General features: G+C 34.7%; 1 protein-coding gene across 21 annotated transcripts in view; it reads left to right on the top strand.

Annotated features, from left to right (window-relative positions):
* The window catches only part of SYTL4 (synaptotagmin like 4), a 90,718-nt gene that overhangs the window by 9,456 nt on the left and 60,330 nt on the right, over window positions 1–20,932 (top strand). For 19 of the 21 annotated variants that reach the window (XM_032475249.1, XM_032475234.1, XM_032475240.1 and 16 more), the window contains exon 7: window positions 20,163–20,260. The exons of the other annotated variants lie outside the window; for them this stretch is intronic. The gene's annotated coding sequence lies outside the window, so the exon portion shown is untranslated. The remainder of the gene's footprint in view (window positions 1–20,162; window positions 20,261–20,932) is intronic. 21 annotated transcript variants of the gene reach the window in all.

Here is a 20,932-nt window from a genome sequence, read left to right as displayed (position 1 = left end):
CTGCTGTTCCTTACTTCGTTTTCTTTACACCTGTTGTAGCTGAAACTGTTGCGCATGGCTGACAGGGCAATTCTCTGGCTGGCCCTTAGCCCTGAAGAAGGTTGGTTCATTGCCTGCCAGATGTTACATCAGGACACTGGAGGCATTTTGCATGTCAGCCAAAATGTGGAATCTTTCCTGGGGGAGAATCTCTAGCTACTTGGAAGCAGGGACATAGAGGAGAAGCAGTGCAGTCATTATCCTCAGTAAATTATCAATGAGGAGTGGAAATATAAAGCTACTAGGGTTTCTGTGAGGGAAATGCTGGCAGCAGTCACGAAACCGGAGTGGCAGAGGTGGGCTCAACCTGTAGAAACACACATTGCCATTCTCCACCAAGTGCACAGTAAACTGTGGAAGACGCAGACACAAGTCTTGCATGTTCAGCCAGTGAAATCCTGTGCTGCCCATGTGGATCACATGGTCCTCGATGTGAACCATCACCCCTGTTCTCTCATAGACTAGAGGAGGTGAATCCTAGGGCATAAGGGTTCCGTGTGTGAGTAAGCTTCCCTAGTTGATTCCCTTAACTTATTAGTTCAACCCAAGTTGTAATCCCCTCGTCTCCTAGTGATCTCTTTTAATTTTTTTTAAAGAACAAACAGGTTTATTGAGATGTAATTCACACTTAAAATATATAATTCAGTGGTTTCTAGTATATACACAGAGTTCTGGAACCATCACCACAGTCATTTTAGAATACTTTTGTCATCTCAAAAAGAAACCATATATCTTTTAGCTATAATCACCCCAATCCCCTAGTCCCTCAAGCCCTGGGCAGCCACTAATGTATATTTTGTCTTTAATTGCCTATTCTGGACATTTCATGTAAATGGAATAATATAATCCTTTGTGACTGGCTCCCTTTGCTTAGCACAGTGTTCATTCATAGAGTAGCATATATCAGTACTTCATTCCGCATTTATGTGTGAGAGAATGTGTGTGTTTACATGTGTGCAAGTGCGCTTAACAGCTATTTTGGGACATTATTCATATGATGTACAGTTCACACATTTAAAGTGAACAGTTCAATTGTATTTAGTGTAATCCAGGGTATGCAACTGTTAGTCATTTTAGATAAATTTAGAATATCTATTTTCAATTCTTATAGGGGCATATACCTAGGAGTGGACTTGCCAGGTCATATGATAATTCTATGTTTAGCTTTTCGAGAAAATGCCAAGCTTCCCAGAGTGGCTGTACCATTTTCCAGTCCCACAATGTACAAAGGTTCCAGTTTCTCCATATCCTCACCAACACTTGTTACTTTGTTTTTTTGATTATGGCCAGCCTAGTGGGTGTGAATTGGTATCTCCTTGTGGTTTTGTTTTCCATTTCTCTAATAATGCTGTTGAACATCTTCATGTGCTTGTTGGCCATTTGTATAACTTCTTTGGAAAATGTCTATTCAGGTCCTTTATCCACTTCTTATTTGGGCTGTCTGTTTGGTGTTGAATTGTAAGAGCTCTTAATATATTCAAGATATTGAAACCTTATTAGATGTATGATTTGCAAATGTTTCCTTCCATTTGGTATGTCTTTTGAAAGACTTAATTTTTTTCAGAGCAGTTGTAGGTTCATAGCAAATTTGAGAGAAAGGTACAGAGATTTCCCATATGCTCCCTGTCTATTCACACATAGTCTTACCCATTTTCAACATCTCCCAGCAGAGTGGTACTTTTATTACAATTGATGAATTTGTATCAACACATCATAATCACCCAAAGATCATAGTTTACCTTAGGGTATACTCTTGATGCTGTACATTCAATGGGTTTGGGCAAATGTATAATTACTTGTATCCATCATTGAAGTATCATACAGAATATTTCCACTGCCCGAAAAATCCTGTATGCTTAGTACCACCCCTCACTCCCTGCCCGGCAACCCCTGGATACCACTGATCTTTTTTACTGTCTCTACAGTTTTGCCTTTTCCAGAATGTCATATAGTTGGAATCATATAGTATGTAGCTTTTTCAGTTTGTGTTCTTTGAGTAATAAGAATTTAAGGTTCCTAAATGTCTTTTCATGGCTTAATAGCTTATTTCTTTTTAGCACTGAGTAATATTCTGTTGTCCAGATGCACCAAAATTGAGTTATCTATTTACCTACTGAAGGGCATCTTATTAGCTTCCAAGGTTTTGGCAGTTACAAATAAAACTGCTATACATAATTGTCTGCACATTTTCATGTGGACATAAGTTTTCTCCTCCTGTAGGTAAATACCAAGGAATGTGATTGCTGGATTGTATTGTAAGAATATGTTTAGTTTTGTAAGAAACCACCAAACTGTCTTTCAGAGTGGCTATACAATTTTATATTTCTAATAGTAATAAATGAGAGAGTTCCTGCTGTTCAACATCTTCGTCAGCATTTAGTGTTGTCAATGTTTTGGATTTTGGTCATTCTGATAGGTGTATAGTGTTCTCTCGTTTAATTTCCAATTTCCTGATGACATATGGTATGGAGCTTCTTTCATATATTTATCTGCCTTCTGTATATCTTCTTCAGTGAGGTGTCTGTTAAGATTTTACGTCCATTTTTTAGTTAAGGTGTTTTATTGTTTTTATTTTAATCATTCATTTTTAATTTTTAAAATTAAAATTTTTTTAATTTTTAAAAAATTTTATTTACTTATTATTATATTATTTAATTATTTTATATTTGGGGGGGAGGTAATTAGGTTTATTTATTTTTACAGGAGGTACTGGGGATTGAACCCGGGACCTCATGCATGCTAAGCATGCACTCTGTCACTTGAGCTATACCTTTCCCCCAATCATTCATTTTTTAATAATTAGATAGAGCTCAGTTACAAAAGCATTGGCTCTTAACATTATTTCTTTTTTTATTGAGGTATAGTTGATTTACAATACTATATAAGTTTCAGGTGTACAACATAGTGGTTCAAAATTTTTAAAGGTTATAGTTCATTTATAGTTAATATAAGATATTGATTAATTTCCCTGTGCTGTACAATATATCCTGTAGCTTATTTATTTTATACATAGTAGTTTGTACCTCTTAATCTCCTACCCCTGTGTTTCCCCTTCCCTCTCTCCACTGGTAACCACCAGTTTGTTCTTTGTATCTGTGAGTCTGTTCCTTTTTTTTGTTTGTTTGTTTGTTTTTTTATATTCACTAGTTTGTTTTATTTTTTAGATTCCACACATAAGTGATATCATATAATATTTGTCTTTCTCTGTCTGACTTATTTCACTAAGCGTAATACCCTCCAGGTCCATCCATTTAGTTGCAAATAGCAAAATTTCATTTTTTTTATGGCTGAGTAAGTATTCCATTGTGTATATGTGCCACATCTTTTTTATCCATTCATCTGTTGAAGGACACTTAGGTTGCTTCCATATCTTGGCTCTTGTAAATAATGCTACTGTGAACACTGGGGTGCATGTATAGTTTAGAATTAATGTTTCAGTTTTTTTTTTTTTGGATACATACCAGGAGTAGAACTGCTGGATCATATGGCAGTGTTATTTTAGTTTTTTGAGAAATCTCCATACTGTTTTCTACACTGGCTGCACCAATTTACATTCCCACCAACAGTGTACCAAATGAGTTCTGTTTTCTCTACATCCTTGCCAACATTTCTCATTTGTGTGTGTGTGTTTTTTTATGGTAACCATTCTGACAGGTAAGAGGTGATAACTCATGGTTTTAATTTGCTTTTCTCTAATGATTAAAGATGTTGAGCAATCTTTTCATGTGCATGTTGGCCACCTGTATCTTTTTTACAAAAATGTCTATTCAGCTCTTCTGCCCAGTTTTTAATTGGGATTTTTTTTTTTGATGTTGAGTTGTATGAGCTGTTTATACATTTTTTTAATGTTAACCCCTTATTAGTCATATCATTTGGAAATATTTTCTCCCAGTCAGTAGGTTGTCTTTTCATTTTGTTGATGGCTTCCTTTGCTGTGCAAAAGCTTTTAGGTTTAATTAGGTCCCATTTATTTTCACTTTTGTTTCCTTTGCCTTATGAGACAGAGCCAAAAAAATATTGCTACAATTTATGTCAGAGTGTTCTACCTATGTTTTCTTCTAGTAGTTTTATGGTTTCTGGTCCTATATTTAGGTCTTTAATCCATTTTGAGTTTATTATTATGTGGTGTGAAAAAATGTTCTAATTTCATTCTTTTACATGTAGCTGTACAATTTTCCCAGCACCACTTATTGAAGAGACTCTTTTTCCATTGTATATTCTTGCTTCCTTTTCTGTAGATTGACCATAAGTGCATAGGTTTATTTCTAGACTTTCTGATTCCATTAACCTATGTGTCTGTTTTTGTGCCAGTACCATACTGTTTTGATTACTGTAGCTTTGTAGTATAGTCTGAAGTCAGGGAGCATGATTGCCCCACCTCTGTTCTTCTTTTTCGAGATTGTTTTGGCTATTCAGGGTCTTTTGTGTTTCCATACAAATTTTAACATTTTTTTGTTCCAGTTCTGTGAAGAATGTCATTGGTAATTTGATAGAGATTGCATTGAATCTGTAGATTATCTTTTGTAGTATGATCATTTTTAACAATATTAATTCTTCCAATCCATGAACATGGTATATCTTTCCATCTGTTTGTGTTGTCTTTAATTTCTTTCATTAGTGTCTTATTGTTTTCAGAGTACAGGTTTTTTACCCCCTTAGATAGATTTATTCCTATTTTATTCTTTTTGATGCGATGGTAAATGGGATTGTTTCCTTATTTCTCTTTCTGATAGTTTGTTCTTAATGTACAGAAATGTAACAGGTTTCTGTATATTAATTTTGCATCTTCTACCTTTACTGAATTCACTGATGAGTTCTAGTAGTTTTTTTGGTGGTGTCTTTAGGATTTTTTATGTATAGTATCATGTCACCTGCAAACAGTAACAGTTTTACTTCTTCCTTTCCAATTTGGATTCCTTTTATTTCTTTTTCTCATCTGATTGTCATGACTAGGACTTCCAATACTATGTTGAATCAAAGTGGCGAGAGTGAGCATCCTTGTCTTGTTCCTGATCTTAGAGGAAATGCTTTCAGCTTTTCAGCATTGAGTTTGATGTTAGCTGTGTGTGGGCTTATCATATATGGCCTTTATTGTGTTGAGATATGTCCCTTCTATACTCACTTTCTGGAGAGTTCTTATCATAAATGGATGTTGAATTTTGTCAAAAGCATCTATTGAGATGATCATATGATTTTTATTCTTCAGTTTGTTAATGTGGTATATCACTTTTCCTTTTTGTTATTTTAAAGAGTTCTTTGTACATTTTGGATAACAGTCCCATATCAGATATATCTTTTGAAAATATTTTTAATTGATATATAATTAATGTAACATTATATTAGTTTCAGGTATACAACATGATTCAATATTTGTATATATTGTGAAATGATCACCACAATAAGTCTAGTTAACGTCAGTCACCATACACAGTAGAAATTTTTGTGTGTGTGATGAGACAGTTTAAGACCTCTCTCAACAGCTTTCAAATATACAATACAGTATTAGTAAGTATAGTTATCATGTTGTACATTATATCCCATGACCTAGTTACTTTATAACTGAAAGTTTGTACCTTTTGACCACCTTCACCTATCACACCCACACCCCAGCTCCACCTCTGGAAACCACCAGCCTGTTCTTTGTATAAGTTCAGGGTTTTTTGTTTGTTTTAGGATCCACGTTTAAGTGAGGTCATACAGTATTTGTCTTTCTCTGCCTTACTTATTCACTTAGCATAATGCCATCAGGGTCCATCCATGTTGTTGCAAAAGGCAAGATTTTCCTTCTTTTACATGGCTGAATAACATTCCATTGTGTGTGTGTGTGTGTGTGTGTGTGTGTGTGTGTGTGTGCATCACATTTTTTATCTGTTCATCCACTAATAGACACTTAGGTTGTTTCCGTGTCTTGGCTATTATGAATAATAAATAATGCTTCAGTGAAAATAGGGGTGCACATATCTTTTCAAGTTAGTGATTATGTTTTCTTTGGATAAATCCCAGAAGTGGAATTGTTGAATCATACGGTAGTTCTATTTTTAATTTTTTGAGGAACGTCCATACTGCTTTTCATAGTGGCTGCACCAATTTACATTCCCATGAACACCACACAAGGATTCCCTTTTCTCCATATACTTACCAACACTTATTTCTTGTCTTTTTGATAATAGCCATTCTAATAGGTGTGAGGTGATATCTTGAGGTTTGATTTGCATTTCCCTGATAATTAGTGATCCTGTATACCTTTTTATATCCTGTTGGCCATGTGTATTTCTTCTTTGAAAAAAAGTCTATTCAAATCCTCTACCCATTTTTCAATCTTTTTTTTTGGCTGTTGAGTTGTTTGAGATCTTTGTATATTTTGGTTGTTAGTCCCTTATCAGACATATGATTTGCAAATATTTTATTTTGTTTGGTAGGTTGCCTCTTCATGTTGTTGATAGTTTCCTTTGCTATGCAGAAGCTTTTTGGTTTGCTGTAGTTCCATTTGTCATTTTTGCTTTTGTTACCTTTGCTTTTGGTGTCAAATCCAAAAAAATCCTTAACAGTATCAGTGTCAAGGAGATTACTGCCTATGTTTTCTTCTAGGAGTTTTTTAAAAAATTATTTCAGGTTTATGTTCAAGTTTTTAAGTCATTTTTAGTTAGTTTTTGTATATGGTGTAAGGTAGTGGTCAAGTTTTATTCTTTTGCATGTGACTATCCAGTTTTCCCTATACCATTTATTAAAGAGATTGCCATTTCCCAATTGTATATCTTAGCCCCTTTGTTGTAAATGAATTGACTATGTATGCATGAGTTTGTTTCTTGGCTCTCTATTCTGTTCCATTGATCTATGTGTCTGTTTTTATTCCAATGCCATATTGTTTTGATTAGTATAACTTTGTAATACAGTTTGAAATCAGGAAGTATGATGCCTCCAGCTTTGTTCTTTTTTCCAAAGATTGCTTTGACTACTTGGGGGTCTTTTGTGATACCAAAAAAATTTTAGGATTATTAGTTGTATTTCTTTGGAAAGTGCCATTGGAATTTTGATAGGTATTGCATTGAATCTGTAGGTTGCTTTGGGTGGTTTCGACGTTTTAACAATACTAACTCTTCTTGTCCATGATCATGGAATGTTTTTCCATTCATTTGTTCTCCTGCTTTCATCAGTGTCTTCTAATTTTCATTGTACAGGTCTTTCACCTCCTTGGTTAAATTTACTCCTAAGTATTTTATTTTTATTTTTTAATGCAATTGTAAAAGGGATTATTTCCTTATTTTCTGTTTCTGGTAGTTCATTATTAGTGTATAGAAATGCAACATTTTTTCTGATTTTGTATCCTGCAGCTTTACTGAATTTGTTCAGTCATTCTAAGAGTTTTTTCTTTTTTATGGAGTCTTTAGGGTTTTCCATATGTTATATGTCATCTGCAAACAGCAACAGTTTTACTATTTCTTTTCTGATTGGGATGCCTTTTATTATTTTTTTTTTCTTGCCTAATTATTGTGGCTAGGGCTTCCAATACTATTTTGAATAAAAGTGTGAAGTGGTCATCCTTGTCTTGTTCCTTGTTTTAGATGAAAAGATTTCAGTTTTTCTCTATTGAATATGATGTTAGCTGTGGGCTTGTCATATATGGTTTCTTTTATGTTGAGGTATGTTCCCTTTCCTCACTTTGTTGAGATTTTTTTTTTAAATCATCTTGAATTTTGTTAGATGCTTTTTTTGCATCTATTGATATGTTCATATGATTTTTACCCTTCATTGTGTTAATATGGTGTATCATCTTGATTAATTTGCAGATGTTGAACCATCCTTACTTCCCTGGAGTAAATCCCACTTGATTATGGTCTGTGATTCTTTTATATTGTTGGTTTTATTTTGTTAATATTTTGTGGAAGATTTTTGCATCTATATTCATCAGGGATATTGGCCTGTCATTTCCAGGTGTCCTTGCCTGGTTTTGTTATGAGGGTGATACTGGCCCTGTAAAACGAGTTTAAAAGTGTTTCCTCCTCTTTTATTTTTTTGGAAGAGTTTGGACGGATTGGTATTAATTCTACTTTAAATGTTTGATAGCATTCACCAGTGAAGCCATGTGGTCCTGGATTTTTGTTTGTTGGAAGGTTTTTGAATAGTGATTTAATCTCCTTAACTAGTAGTCAGTCTATTCAGACTTTCTGTTTCTTCATGATTCAGTTGTGGTAGGTTGTTTTTAGGAATTTATCCATTTCTTCCAGGTTGTTCAATTTATTGGCATATAATTGTTCATAGTTTTCTCTTATGATCCTTTTTATTTTTGTGTTGTCATTTGTAACGTCTACTCTTCCATTGCTGATTTTATTTATTTGAGTCCTCCTTGAGACTAGGTAAAGTTTTATCTATTCTATTTATCTTTTCAAAAGCTAGCTCTTAGTTTAATTGAACTTTTCTATTGTCTTTTTACTCTATTTCACTGATTTCCACTCTGATCTTTTTAATATCCTGCCTTCTACTTACTTTGGGCCTTTTAAAATTCTTTTTCTGTTTCCTTCAGGTATAAAGTTAGGTTGGTAATTTGAGATCTTTTTAATTTCTTAATATAGGCATTTATTGCTGTGAACTTTTAAAACTACTTTTGCTACATCCTGTAAGTTTTATTATGTTGTATTTCCATTTTCATTCGTTTCAAGGTATTTTTTGATTACTCTCTTGATTTCTTTTTTGACCCATGGGTTGTTCAGAATCATGTTTTTAATCTCCACATATTTGTGAATTTTTCATTTTTCCTTTTGTAATTGATTTGTAGTTTTATACCATTGTGGTTGGAAAAGGTGCTTGATATGGTTCTAGTCTTCTTAAATTTATTAAGATTTGTTATGTGACCTGACATATAATCTGTTCTGGAGAATGTTCCATGTGTGCTTGAGAAGAATGTATTCTGCTGCTGTTGGATGAAATGTTCTATATATGTGTTTAAGTCCATCTGGTGTAACATGTAGTTTATATTCAATTTTTTTTAATTAATTTTCTATCTGGGTGATTTACCCTTTGTCAAAAGTTTGTATTACAGTCCTGACTATTATTGTATTGTATATTTCACTATAAAGGTCTTTTAATGTTTGTTTTATATATTTACATGCTTTGATTTGGTACATAGATATTTATAATTCTTATATCCTCTTGATTAATTGAACCCTTTATCATTATATAATGACATTCTTTGTCTCTAGTTGTAATTTTTGCTTAAAATCTATTTTGTTGATATAAGTACAGTGGTCACTTTTTATCCACAGTTTCACTTTCTCCAGTTTTAGTTACCCTTAGTCAACTGCTATCTGAAAATATTAAAGGGAGAATTCCAGAAATAATTCATAAATTTTAAATTGCATGCTGTTCTGTGTAGCATGATGAAATCTCACATCATTCTGCTCTGTTCCCAAATGGGATCCCTAACCACTGACATAGTCTGCTCCTAACATACAATCACAGACATTGTCATTGCCTAATGATCCAGGATCACTTGAAGTGGATGGTCCTCTTTTGGATGTATTGTCAGAAGGTCAGTGGTACCCTAACACTTCATCACTATGCCTATGTCATTTACCTCACTTCATCTCATGATGTAGGTATTTTATCACCTCACATCATCATGAGAAGAAGGGTAAGTACCGTACAATAAGATATTTTGAGAGAGAGAAAGAGACCACATTCACATAGCTTTTATTACAGCATATTGTTATAATTGAATTGTTCCATTTTATTATGAGTTACTGTTAATGTCTTATTATGTCAAATTTATGAATTAAACTTTATCATAGGTATGTATGTATGCATAGGAAAAAAACATAGTATATATATGGTTCTATACTATCTGCAGTTTCAGACATCCACTGGGGATCTTGGAATATATTCTCTGTGGATAAGGAGGGGACTACTGCATAGCTATCCCTGCTTTCTTTTGGTTTTCATTTGCATAGAATATTTTTTCCATGCTTTCTCTTTAAATCAATGTGTGTCATTAAACTTGAAGTCAGTCTCTTGTAGGCATTGTATAGTTGGGTCTTTTTTTTTTTCAGTTCATACAGTCACTCTATGTCTTCTGATTGGACAATTTAGTCCATTTACATTTAGAGTAATTATTGATATGTATGGACCTATCACATTATTTATTGGTTTCTGGCTGTTTGTAGTTCCTTTGTTCCTCTTCTCTTCTTTTGTGGTTTGATAACTTTCTATTTTTAGTTTTTTATTGAGTTGTATTTGACATATAACATTGTGTAAGTTTAATGTGTACATCATATTGATTTAATACATATATTTTGCAGTGTGATTGCTGTTGTACCATTAACTAATACCTCTATCACATCATGTGGTTATCATTTCTTCTAATATTGGGAACAATTAAATTAATTTCTTGGGAAATTTAATGTTTAATACAGTTTTGTTGCCTATAATCACTGTACTGTGTATAGGTCTCAAGGAGGATTTATCTACTATTTGCAAGTATTTACTTTTAAATGACATTTCTCCCATTCTGCCACCCCCCAGCCTCTGGTAACCGCCATTCCATTCTCTGCTTTTATGAGTTTGGTTTTTTTAGATTCCACATATAAGAGATGTCATACATTTTTTTGTCATTCTCTTTCTGACTTACTTAACATGATGTCCTTAAGGTCCATCCATTGCTGTTGCAAAGGGCAGAATTTCCATTTTTCTAATGGCTGATTAGTATTCCGTTGTATATGTATATACCACATCTTCTTTACCCATTCATCCATTAATGGACAGTTAGCTTTTTTCCGTATCTTGCTATTGTAAAGAATAGTAAACAGTAAACTCCAGTAAACATAGGAGTGTATATATGGAGTGTATATATCTCTTTGTTAACTTGCTTTCATTCCTTTGGATATATACTGAGAAGTGGAATTGCTGGATAATATATTAGTTTTATTTTTAATTTTCTAAGGAATCTCCATACTTTTCTCCATAGTGGGTGAACCAGCTTACAACCCCACCAACAGTGCACAAGGGTTCCCTTTTCTCCACATTCTTGCCAACACTTGTTATCTCTTGATGATTTCTATTCTTACAGGTGTAAATCAAAGCCTCATTGTGGCTTTGATTTACTTTTCTTTGATGGTTAGTGGTGTTGAGCACCTTTTCATGTACCTGTTGGCCATTTGGGTTTCTTTTTTGGAAAAATGTCTATGTAGTTCTTATGCCCATTTCAAAGATTGGATTGTTTGGGTTTTTTTAAAATTATTGAGTTGTATGTATTATAAAGTTCTTTATATAGTTTTGATATTACTTCCTTATCTAATACATGGTTTGCAAATATTTTTTCCCATTCTGTAAGTTGCCTTTTCATTTTGTTGATTGTTTCTTTCACAGTGCAGAAGCTTTTTAGTTTGATATAGTCTCACTTGTTGATTTTTGCTTTTGTTGCTTGTGGTTTTGGTGCCACATCAAAAAAAGCATTGCCAAGACTAATGTCAAGGAGCTTCTCCCTGTGTTTTCTTCTAGGGCTTTTATGGTTGTAGGTCTTATGTGTAAATCTTTGATCCATTTCAAGTTAATTTTTGTAAGTGGTGTAAGATGGGGGTCTAATTTTATTTTTCTGCATATGGTTATCCAGTTTTCCTGACATCATTTGTTGAAGTGACTATCTGTTCCCTGCTGGATATTCCTGGCTTCCTAATTAATTGACTGTGTATGCAAGGGTTTAATTTTGGGCTCTCTATTCTACTCCGTTGGTCTTTGTGTCTATTTTTATGCCAGTACCATACAATTAACAAAAAAGCAAAGGCAATAAAATGGATCAATAATAGTCTTTTTAACAAATGGTGCTGAAATCACTGAGCTTCCACATGTAAAAAAATGAATCTATATGCAGACTTTTTATCCTTCACAAGAACAACTCAAAATGGATCATAGACCTAAATGTAAAACACAGAAGTGTAAAACTTTCAGAATATAACATAGGAGAAAATCTAGATGACTTTGGGTTTGGCAGTGATTTTTTTTAGATACAACACCAAAGGCATAGCCCATGAAAGAATGGATTGATAAACTGGACTTAATTAAAATTAAAATTTTCTGCTCTACAAAAGACTGTCAAAATGAAAGAAAAAGAAAAGAAAAGACAAACCTACAGCCTGTGAGATAATATTTGTAGACAATATTCCTAATAAAAGACTGTTATCAGAATATACAAAGAATTCTTAAAACTAAACAGTAAGAAAACAACACAATTAAAACATGGCCAAGAGGCCTTAGCAGACCCCTTACCAAAGAAGATACATAGGTAGAAATTAAGCATATGAAAAAGTATTCCACATCATATATCATAACAGAAATGAAAATTGAAACAAACATGAGATACCGCTATACACCTATTAGAATGGCCAAAATCCAGAACACTGACAACCTCAAATGCTGGCAAGGATGTGGAGAAACAAGATCTCTCATTCATTGCTTGTGGGAATGCAAAGTGGTACAGCCACTTTAGAAGACAGTTTGTCAGTTTCTTACAGTTTTTTAGCATATGATCCAGCAATCATGCTCCTTGGTATTTATCTAAAGGACTTAAGACTTATTGCCATGCAAAAACTTGCACATGGATGTTTATATCAGCTTTATACTTTTTTTAAAACAAATTTTTATTGAAATATAATTGATTTACAATGTTGTATTTGTTTCAGGTGTACAGCAATGTGATTAGATAGATAGATCAATCAGTCTACCCTGAGTGAAATTTGAAACTGGCCCCCATACTTGGAGGATAAGAAGAAACCAAAGAAAGAGTTAGACCACTCCAGATTGGTAGGTGTCAGTTTTAATAAGCAAGAGAACTTACATATGAGGCTTGTCCTAGGTAGCTATAAGACATTGATGTCTGCACCCACCCACCAGAATCTAAAATTTTTATGTAGAGGCCTTAACAGGGTTCAGCCACATACACAGTTCAGATGGTCAGATGGTCTCAACAATACATAACTCTCTCAAGGTTGCATCCTTGAAGCAACTTGTAGTATGGAATGGTGGGCAAAATGTACATTCCAAGGATGGGGAGTGGGTAGGCAGCCTTCCATTGACCAGGTCCAGCTCGCAGATCAGCTCAAGGTCACATCTTCTCAGTGTCCTCTCAAGGACCTCCTCTAACTCTCCATCCAACTCTTATAATGTTATACATCCTCCTCTTCTGCAGTGTCTCTGAGTAATCAGCAAGGGGTTTTATCACCATGGAGGTGGCTCGTTTGGCAGCTGTCTGGCTGCATTGGAGGTAGATGCCACAGCAAGAGTATAAGCGCATACAAGACAATACACAGATACAGACAATGATTCTTAATATAAGTAACAACTTCTTCCACCAAGAACCCCATGATCCAAACCATTGATTTACTAAGTCGCATAGGCTAGATATCGGCTCATTCAGGGCATTCACTTGTGTCCTCATGTGATTTAATAAAGATGATACATTAACAAACTCATCAGATGTGAACATACAACATTCTGCTTGGATAATGGCATAGATACCTCCTTCTGAGGCAGTTATAATGTCCAAGGCCATCCTATTTTAGAGGATGGTTTTTCCCATTAGAGACTTTGCTGTCTATCACTTAAGTCTTGTTGAGTGAATCTGGTAAGGGATTTTATATGTGCTATGATGTTCTCCAGGACAATGGGAGGAATAAGGACAATGGCCAAATAATCCTACCAGTGGAAAATGTGCCCATCCAGCGACTGAATGCCACAGGAAAGGAGCAGCAGAAGTCTAATGTTAAAAAGACAGATATTTAGCAGGAACTTGTATGTAAAGGTCTTCCCCTTCTACAAGAATAACACATTGTCTGATCTGTAGATGTTAATATGGCTGCAGCTTTAGGAATCTGACCTGGTTGTGCATGCCATACATGTTGCTAGGGGAGGCAACACTGTCAGGCATGCGGAGATGGGCTGGGGGTGGGATATACTTACCAGGACTCCCACCTTCTCCCCTTTTTCAATAGACAGTAGAACAATGGAATCCCAAAGGAAAGAGGCATCTTGAGTTTGTCATCGACCTCTATATATATAGCCACAGGTGGCCTGTATGTTAGATGCTTGTTGACCACTGCTTGAGTACAGGGACCTCCTGAAAATGTCTCATACCATATATAAAAATTAACTCAAAGTGTATCAGAGACCTATTTATAAGAGCTAGAACTGTAAAATTATGACAAGAAAGCATAGGTGTACATCTTCCTGTACTTAGATTAGGCCATGTTTTTTTTTTTTAGATATGATACTTAAAGGAAAAGCAACAAAAGGAAATATGAATAAATTATACTTCATCAAAAATTTTAAAATTGTTTCAAATGACACTAGCAATAAAGTGAAAAATAAATTCACAAAAGGGAGAAAATAATTTGCATCATATATTTGGTAAGAGTCTAGTATGCAGAATATATGAACTCTTACATGAGCATAAGAGTTCTTACAACACAAAGTAAAAAGACATATGAGCCAATTTAAAAGTGGACAAAGGATTTGGGTAAACATTTATCCAAAGAAGATATATAAATGGCCAGTAAGCACTTGAAATGTGTTCAACATCCTCAGTCATTAGAGAAATACAAATAAAAACAACAATGAGATTCTACTTCACACACATCAGTGTGGCTATAATAAAAAAGATAGACAATGAGAAGTGTTGATGAGGATGTGAAGAAATTAGAATCCTCATACATTGCTGGTAGGGATGGAAAATGGTGCAGCCTCTGTATAAAACAAAACCTCAAAAGTTTAGTCATAGAGTTAAGATAGAGGAATTCCACTCATAGGTGTATACCCAACAGAATTGAAAACACATGTTCACACAAAAGCTTGTACGTCAATGTTGATAGCAGCATTACTGATAGTAGCCAAAAAGTGGAAACACGCTAAATGCCCATCAACTAATGAATAGATAAACAAAATGTGACATATCCATACAATGGGATATTATTTACATGTTAAAAGCAGTGAAGTGTATTAGTACATGATACACCATAGATAAACCTTAATGACATTTTGCTATGTGAAAGAAGCCAGTTACAAAGGACCAAATATTTTATGATTCCGCTTATATGAAATGTCCATTAATAGGCAAAAATGTAGAGATAAAAAGTAGATATTAGTTGTATAGAAATGAGGGGATGGGGTTGGCATGAGAATACCAATTGTTACAGACTTTGTTTCAAGGGAGATGAATGTATTCTAAAATTAATTGTGGTGATGGTTGTACAACTCTGCAAACAGTAATTCACAATTGTACACTTTTTAAAGTTGGATTTTATGGTATGTGAATTATATTTCAATAAAATTTATTTCCATAACAAGAAGCCCAGGATCATATCACTTCACTGGTGAGTTCTACCAATCATTTAAAGAATTAATATCAAACCTATATAATTCTCAAAAAAATAGAAGAGGAGGGACCAATTCCAACTTTATTCTACGGGAGTGTTACTTTGATGCCAAGTTTTCAAAAAATACACTTACAAAAAAATACAACTAGAGAACAATATTCCTAATGAATATAGATGGAAAAATCTTCAACAAAATGATAGGTACCTTCTATTCTTAGTTTACTAAGACTTTTAAAAGATGGCTTTATTGGAATTTGCATATGGGTGAATTTTCTCAAGTGCTTTTTCACCATGAATTGATATGTGGGTTGTTTTCTTTAGCCTGTTAATATAATGGATTACATTGATACTGAACAAACCTTGCATAGTTGGAAGCAACTGCTCTTGGTATAATTATTTTGATACATTCCTGGGTTCAATTTGTTATTTTGTTGAATATTTTAATCTAAGTGAGATATTTGTAGATTTCTTTTTTGTATATGTAGTATAATTATGCAATGGAATATCATTCAGCCATAAAAAGATACTATGTACTGATACATACTACAATGTGGATGAAGCTTGAAAACATGCTAAGTGGAAAAAGCAAGTCTTAAAAGACCACATATTATATGAGTTTATTCATATGAAATGTCCAGAATAAGGAAATCTGTAAAGACAAAGTAGATTAGTGTTTGCTTAGGGATTGGGAGGGTGGCAGTGAGAGGGGTAGTAATAGCTAAATTATACTGGGTTTCTTTTTGAGGTGATGAAAATGTTTTAAAATTGGCAGTGATGGTGGTTGTACACATCTGTGAATATATTAAGAAGTCATTGAGTTGTGCAGTTTAAGTGGGTAAATTGTATGGTATGTAAATTATAATCCAATAAGGCTGTTTAACAAAGAGAATGACTAGACTCATTGGGAATGTCATCAGCAAGATATCAGAATAGAAAACACCAGAACCTCCTTGCTCCACAGAAACACCAACTTAACAACAATGCACAGACCAATTGCCTTTGTAAGGAATTAAGAAACAGGAGGTTCCCGCACCTCTACAAGCAGGAAGCCAACTACATCAAAGTCTGGTAGAAAAATTCATGGCACACACTAGAGCCTCTCCTTCCAGCACAGTAGGCATGATTGGGAGAAAACTCCCAACTGCCTACTTCTCCCTGGGGAGAGAGAGAAAGAATATAACATATCCAATGTTCTGACTCTTTGGGGGGCTTCCAAGAGATCGGTTTTTGTCTTGCTTAAATCTAAACTCTGAGAAGAGCAGGGTGCCAGATTGGGAGACTATGAGAACAAATGAGAGCAACATGCGTCATAGTCTGCAGTACCACAAACAGACGCTAGATGGACATCCAACACTGTGGCTTGGTATACTACCAAAGAGGCTGCAATACCACACATAGACACCAGGTAGTGCTTGTGAGTAGAAACCTGCAAATCTCTTCAATTAGGAGATTACATATACAAACCCAGAGAAGATGAATCTCTGGAAGTTTTAGAAGGTCTCCTGAATCTTTACTGGGTGACTGGAGAAAGTCTTCCCTGCACAAAACCAGATCACAAAGACTGGGAGAGTTGGCTGATTTTTCAAATGCCAAAGTCTGAACAAAACTTAACAAGGTACACAAAGAAACAGGGAGACATGGCCCAATCAAAGGAACAAATTAAACATCCTGAAACCAACCCTAAAGAAACAGACATATGAATTTGTAGACAAAGAAATTTTAAAACTGCCATAAGGATGCTCAGGGAATTAAAAGAGCACAGATAGACAACTAAACGAAATTGGGGGGAAAATGCATGAAGTAAATTAGAATAATAACAAAAAGATATTATGAGGAAACAAGAAATAAACTTGGGGAACTAAACAATACAATTAATGAATTGAAAATTTCACTAGCGGGGTTAAACAGCAGACTTGACCAGTCAGAAGAAAGAATCAGTGAACTTAAAGGACTTCTAAATTACCCAGGAAGAGAAGGAGAAAAAAATGAAGAAAGTGAACAGAGTCTAAGAGCACCATCAAGTGGTACAACATATGGGAGTCACAGAAGGATAAGAAAGAGAAAAGGGGACAGAGAGCCTATTAGAAGAACTAATGGCCAAAAACTTACCCAATCTGAGGAGAAATGGACATACAAATTCAAGAAGCTCAAAAGAAAAAAAACCCCAACTAAGATAAAATAGAGACCTACAGCATGACATACCTAATCAAACTGTCAAAAGTCACAAACAGAAAATCTTGAAAGAAGTTAAGAGACGAGGAACTTAGCACATACAGACATACCTTGTTTTATTGCACTTTGCTTTATTGTGTTTTTTACAAATTGAAGGTTTGTGGCAACCCTGCATCGAGCAAGTCTGTTAGGACCATTTTCCCAACAGCATCTGCTTACTGTTGTGTCTCTGTGTCACATTTTGGTAATTCTTGCAATATTTCAACCTTTTTCTTTATTATTATATTTGTTATGATGATCTGTGATCAGTGGTCTTTGATGTCATATTGTAATTGGGGGCACCACAAACCATGACCTTAAATAAGATGGCAAACTTGATAAATGCTGTGGTGTTCCGACTGCTTCATCACTCAGCATTCCCCAGTCTCTCGCCCTCTGCTCAGGCCTCCCTGTTCTCTGAGACACAACGATATTGAAATTAAGTCTAATAATGCTACAATAAGTGTTCAAGTGAAAGGAAGAGTTGCATGTCTCTCACTTTAAATCAAATGCAAGAAATGGTTAAGCTGAATGAGGAAAGCATCTTGAAAGCCAGGAGAGGCCAAAAGCTAGACCTCTTGTGCCAAACAGCCAGGTTATGAATGCAAAGGAAAAGTTCTTGAAGGAAATTAAAAGTGCTACTCCAGTGAACACACAATTGTAAGAAGGCAAAACAGCCTTATTGCTGATATAGAGAAAAGTTTAGTGGTTTGGATAGAAGATCAAACCAGCCACAGCACTCCCTTTAGCCAAAGTCTAATCCAGAGCAGGGCTCTAACTCTCTTCAATTCTGTGACAGCTGAGAGAGGTGAGCAAGCTGCAGAAGAAAAGTTTGAAGCTGGCAGAGGTTGGTTCATGTGGTTTAGGGAAAGAAGCTGTCTCCATAACACAAAAGTGCAAGGTAAAGGAAGTGCTGGTATAAGAGCTGCAGCAAGTCATCCAGAAGATCTAGCTAAAATAATTAATGAAGATGGCTACACTAAACAATAGATTTTAAATGCAGACAAAACAGCCTTCTGTTGGAAGAAGATTCCATCTAGAACTTTTATCGCTAGAAAGAAGTCAATGCCTGGCTTCAGCGCTTCAGAGGACAGACTGACTCTCTTGTTAGGGACTAATGCAGCTGGTGACTTGAAGTTAAAGCCAATGCTCATTTACCATTCTGAAATCCTAGGGCCTGTAAGAATTAGGCTAAATCTACTCTGTGCTTATAAATGGAACAACAAAGCCTGGATGATAGCACATCGTTTACAGCATGATTTACTGAATATTTTAAGCCCACTTTTGAGGCCTACTGCTCAAAATAAAAGATTCCTTTCAAAATATACTGCTTATTTACTTGTTGATGCACCTGGTCACCCAAGAGCTCTGATGGAGATGTACAATAAGATTAATGTTTTCATGTCTGCTAATGCAACATCCATTCTGCAGCCCATGGATTAAGGAGTAATTCTGGCTTTCAGATTTTATTATTTAAGAAATACATTTTGTAAGGCTATAGCTGCCATAGATAGTGATTCCTCTGATGGAAAAAGTGAATTGAAAACCTTCTGGAAAGGATTTACCATCCTAGATGCCATTAAGAACATTTGTGATTCATGGGATGAGGTCGAAATACCAACATTAGCAGTTTGGAAGAAGTTGATTCCAACTCTTATGGATAACTTAGAGGAGTTCAAGACTTTAGTGGAGTAAGTAACCGCAGATGTGGTGGAAATAGCAAGAGAACTAGAATTAGAGGTGAAGGTGTTACTGAATTGCTGCAATATTATGATAAAACTTGAACTGATGAGGAGTTGCTTTATAGGTGAGCGAAGAAAATGGTTTCTTGAGATGGAATCTACTCCTGGTGAAGATGCTATGAAGATTGTTGAATAGACAATAGATTTAGAATATTACATAAACTTAGTTGATAAAGCAGCAGCAGGGTTTGAGAGGATTGACTCCAATTTTGAAAGAAGTTCTACTGTAAGAAAAATGCTATCAAGCAGCATTGCATTCTACAGAGAAATCGTTCCTGAAAGGAAGAGTAAATGGATTAGCAAACTTCATTATTGTCTTATTTTAAGAAATTGCCACAACCATCCCAGCCTTCAGTCAGCACCACCCTGATCAGTCAGCAGTCACCAACATCAAGGCAAAACCCTCCACCAGCAAAAAGATTATGAGTTGCTGAAGGCTCAGATGTTGGTTAGAAACTTTTAGCAATAAAGGATTTTTAAATTAAGGTATGTACATTGTTTTCTTAGACATGATGCTATTGCACACTTAATAGACTACAGTATAGTGTAAACATAACCTTTATATACACTGGGAAACCAAAAAATTGTGAATTGCTCTATTGTGATACTCACTTTATTGTGGTGGTCTGGAACCAAATCTGCAATATCTCCAATGTATGCCTGTACAACTGAGCTCCTATTAAAGTATCAGTGGATTTCTCAGCAGACAACTTGCAGGTTAGAAGGAAATGGGGTGATATATTCAATGTGCTAGAAAAAAAAAACTGCTGTCTAAGAATACTTTATCCAGCAAAACTGTCCTTCAAAATTACAGGAGAAATTAAGACTTTCCCAGATGAGAGCTGAAGGAGTTTATCACCACTTAAAACACCTGTCCTGCAAGAAATGCTGAAGGCAGTCCTTCAGGTTAAGGTAAAACAATGATAAAAAATAGCACAAAACCATATGAAAATATAAACTCCACAGTAAAGGTAAATATGTAAGTATAGAACTTTATAGTATTGTATGTAATGTAAGTGCATAAATCACTTTTAAAACTAATATGCAATTTAGAAAACAAATGCATAAAAAGTCATTATGAATCTAAGTTAATGGATATGCAGTATAAAAAGATCATTTGTGTCATCAATAGCATGAGGTTGGGGGGATAGAGATTTAAAGGATTAGAGTTTCTATGTGTGATTGGAATGAAGTTGTTATCAGTTTAAAATAGATTGTTATAATTTTAAGATGTTTTATGTAATTGCAATGGTAATCACAAAATATATCTATAGAATAAACAGAAAGGGAAATGAGAAGGGAATCAAGTCATGTTGCTACAAAAAAATTTAAAAACACAAAAGAAGGCAGCAAGAGATGAAAGGACAACAAAAAACTAAGACATACAGAAAGCAATGAACAAAATGGCAATATTCAGTTTTTCACTATCAGTAATTACTTTAAATGTAAATAAACATGCCAATTAAAAGACATGGATTGGCCAAATGGATTAAAAAACAAGATCTAACATGATGTTATCTACAAGACACTAAGGTCTAAGGACACACAGACTAAAAATGAAAGGATAGAAAGGCTATTCCATGC

The sequence above is a fragment of the Camelus ferus genome, chromosome X (genome assembly GCF_009834535.1).
Source record: "Camelus ferus isolate YT-003-E chromosome X, BCGSAC_Cfer_1.0, whole genome shotgun sequence".
NCBI lineage: Eukaryota > Metazoa > Chordata > Mammalia > Artiodactyla > Camelidae > Camelus > Camelus ferus.
Note: the sequence above shows the minus strand (reverse complement) of the source record. Positions and strands in the feature narration are given on the sequence as shown.